Source organism: Choristoneura fumiferana, chromosome 25 (genome assembly GCF_025370935.1).
Source record: "Choristoneura fumiferana chromosome 25, NRCan_CFum_1, whole genome shotgun sequence".
NCBI classification, from domain to species: Eukaryota; Metazoa; Arthropoda; class Insecta; order Lepidoptera; family Tortricidae; genus Choristoneura; species Choristoneura fumiferana.
Genome location: NC_133496.1, coordinates 8,708,541 through 8,712,415, shown reverse-complemented (window position 1 = coordinate 8,712,415; position 3,875 = coordinate 8,708,541). Strand labels below are relative to the sequence as shown.

At 33.3% G+C, this 3,875-nt stretch overlaps 1 protein-coding gene across 1 annotated transcript in view; it reads left to right on the top strand.

Moving 5' to 3' along the window:
• The first annotated feature begins 341 nt into the window (after positions 1 to 341).
• LOC141442231 (dopamine receptor 1-like) overlaps positions 342 to 3,875 on the top strand; it is a 142,801-nt gene continuing 139,267 nt past the window's right edge. The window contains exon 1 of the mRNA XM_074107159.1: positions 342 to 533. The gene's annotated coding sequence lies outside the window, so the exon portion shown is untranslated. The remainder of the gene's footprint in view (positions 534 to 3,875) is intronic.

Below are 3,875 nucleotides of genomic sequence, written 5' to 3'. Positions count from 1 at the left end.
CATTACTTCTAATTTACTTACTTCTAATTTCTGCTCTGGGAATAAAAACCATTTGACACAAAACTTTTTGCTGCAATTCCCTTTAACTAACCAAAATCCGGGTAACAACATAAAAACACAACCGCAGAACAAGCTTTCTAACTAACGGATACGAGCTGATTGTACCCACATTTCGTGCAATTTGCAAACTTTTTCCCTCCAAGGAGCTAATGCGACTCCCGTTACAGCAGTTTTATTTGCCCTAGAGAATGTTACAGCCGTCAAGACTTTGCAAAGAGTGTCGAATGTGTCTGCTCGCAAGGGCGCCGCCCGCCCGCGGCAGTAGACTTACAGGCGTCAAACCGATCGCCCACCAGTTGAGCGCGCTAAGTTCAAGTTCGATTTCAAAATTCGAATCAAATATCACCCATCGTCGTTTGTTTTTTAAAGTTTTTTTTTAAGTGTCGTGCGTTTGTGCCAAGATTAAAAAGTGAATCTGACTTTGGCGCCAAGAAGTTTGAGATTGCGGTTGCGAGCTGGATTATTATTTTCAGGTAAATTAATTTAATTTGGATTTTGTTTTAAACTCATTTTGGAGTTCGGGATCAATTTTGAATGGGTCGGAGTTGAGACATATTTTAATCCGCTTTAAGGAATTTGGGTTGTTCGTTATTTTAATTAGTTGGAGTTTGTTGCGTGTTTTATTTTTGCATTATGTGCCTTAGCCTTGTTTTACCCATATTTTTAGTTTTATGATTTAATATTAAAAATGATAAAGCAAAGTTGAGAGTTATTGTGTCGTGTTGTGTTTTGCATTAAGATCCATTTCTGTATGGCGGAGAGTTTAAATGTGTAGTTTTTGCTATGGTTTTCTGTTTCACAAATATGGAAATAATCATTAGTGACATTTTGTGGTACTAAAACCTTGTTTGAAAGTTAATTTAAAAAAATACCATTAAAAATACGTACGGTACAAGCAAACTAATTAATAAGCAACTTATTGAGACTTATAGATATTTTACAAAAAATAACAACCTACCACCTACACCTAACACCTGTCTAAATTAACAAAAAAACGTAAAAAATGGCTTAGAGTTCACGATCAATATCAACTCTTTAACCATTTTGTATCTCAAGACAAAATTAGAAAAGAGGTAATAAAAATATAGTACCAAGCTTTTACTTAAAAGCTCAAGAAAAAAAAACTTTAACTAAACCAAACACTTTAATTTATTACATTACACAATTAATTTGATATGAAAATTGGTTACAAGATTTACTTGTGTAGATACTCGTATATACTTCTTTTTTGCTAATCTTGCGCCAATCTTTTTATGTTATATAAATTTGTGTGAAGTTATAAATTGATGGACAATACAATACAATGACTCTTTATTATACACCACAAATAATAAGCGACCCAGAAAACAGGTACCTACACGGAGAGAAAGTTACAAGGGAATCAATAGGCGGCCAATACATAAAATACCAAAAACAAAAGCCTAAAGCCTTAAAAGTTAATTTCATCAAGTCATGTACTCGTTAAAACAAAAATGTATCATTAAAACATAACGTTTCTTTACTATCCACCAGTGAGGAGTTCCCCTATGAGGAGATGACCCTAGCTGCAGGATCAGGTCGAGTCTATCATATTAGCGGATTTTCACCGAAACAAAACTTTTGTACGTGCAAAGACACGTATCCGTGCCATCAACTATTATGGCTGGACCAGATCAGACTGGAATACAAGAAATTCAATACCAGATTTATCTGTCCAGCGAGAATCGCATCTGAGGGAGAGAAAAGTTTTGTTTCGGTGAAAATCCGCTAATATGATAGACTCGACCTGATCCTACAGCCAATCATCTCCTCATATGGGAACTCCTCAATGGTGGATAGTAAAGAAACGTTGTGTTTTAATGATACATTTTAGATTGTATTGTAACCGGACTTACACAAGTATGCCAAATCTTATGTCAATTTTCCCACTCAAAGTGGGTCAAATTTGACACCTAAGATTCAATTACAGACTGTTGTTTAAGATAAGTCTAGTGAGATGAGAGGTGAGACTAGGTAGATAAAACTTAGTAATAAATAATAAATTTTACAACAAAACAAATAATCGCCTTTTTCTATAGGAGTTGGGTCTTTTGCAGAAGAAATAAAAGTTGTATTATCGTCTACTTTCTTTATTGTCTTTTTACTTTGTACTAGGAAGCAATTATACGACCGTTCCTCTCAAATCTCAAAAGGCAAGTAAGGTACCCTCATTATAGAAAACATAGATATGACAGCTGTACTCTGATTACCCGCAATATTTTAATAATTAATTTTTGCATCAAAGACAAATAGAATAAATCAACACGCCCCCTCAAAAATTAATTCATAATGCTTTCTATACATAATAGACATACCCATTTAAATTATTACATAATCTGTAATGGAACGTATATTACTTCCAAGAACATTCTGGGAAAAACGTAAATTATGGTCCAACATTTATTGCATGGATTAGGGAAAACCCAGAAAAACCTAATCAGACCATTATAACAAAAATAATCAAATCGCACTTTACAATCACAGTTACATAATTGAATTTTATTCTAAGCCGATTTTTCTTCGCATTTCCTGATAACTGCCCGCAGGCAACGGCTTAGTCAAAACATCTGCCAGTTGTTGATTTGTTGGTATATAGTTTAATTTTACTATATTTTTCTCGATTTTGTCTCTGGAAAAATGATATTTTATGTCGATATGTTTTGACCTTTTATGATTGGTGGGATTATTTGCTATACTTTATGCAACCGTTGTTATCTTCAAATATAACAATAGGGCATATTTATTTTCAAATTAATACTTTCGGCTAGAGACTTAAGCCATAAAGCTTCTTTAACAGCTTCATACAATGCCATGTACTCAGCTTCAGTAGACGAAGCTGCTACTGACATCTGTCTCTTTGTGCACCAAGTAATTGTACTTTGATCAAAAAGTTTAAACATATAACCAGTAGTACTTTTCCTATCATTGTGATCATGACCGCCCCAATCTGAATCCACATACCCACATAATATGTCACTGTAATGGTCGCTTCTTTTATAAGTCAATTTCAAATCCATTGTACCCTTAAGATACCTTAAACACCCTTTTTAAACATTGCCACAATTCTTTGTTGTTATTGTTTGTATAGCGACTTAATATATTTATTGAGGTACTCAAATCAGGGCGTGTACATATCATTAAGTACATCAAAGATCCTATGAGATTACGGCATGGGGCGTCATAATGATCCTTAGAATTTAATGCCTCATAGTTTAACTTGGTCTCAGTGGGGTACTTACAGATTTACAATCACTCATATTATATTTATCTAAAATTGATTGAATGTACGCAGTTTGGTCTAATTTATTGTATCAATGTCTCTTGTTACTCTTTATACCAAGAAACAACTTTATGTCATTAAGATCTGTCATTTCAAATTTACTCATAAGATATCTTTTAAACAAAGTCAAAGATTCTTCATCGGCACATACCAAAACTAGGTCATCAACATAGAGTACAACGTATATGTTTTTATAATATCACCTTTATCTTAATATATATATACATCTATCAACTGATGAGTTTTTGAAAACCTTTTTCTTTAAGAGACTTTTCAAACATCTCGAACCAACATCTAGCAGCCTGTTTTAAGCCCGTATAAAGCTTTATTAAGTGTTTACACACAGCATTATTTTATTTTACAACACCTTCCGGAACTTTCATGTATATTTCTTCTTTAAGAGTACCATTTAAAAATGCTGTTTTTACGTCCATATGATGAACAATAAATTGTGTTGATTAGCAAAAACTGATTATGAATCTAAAACTTGAAATCCTTGCGACAGGTGCAAAGGTTT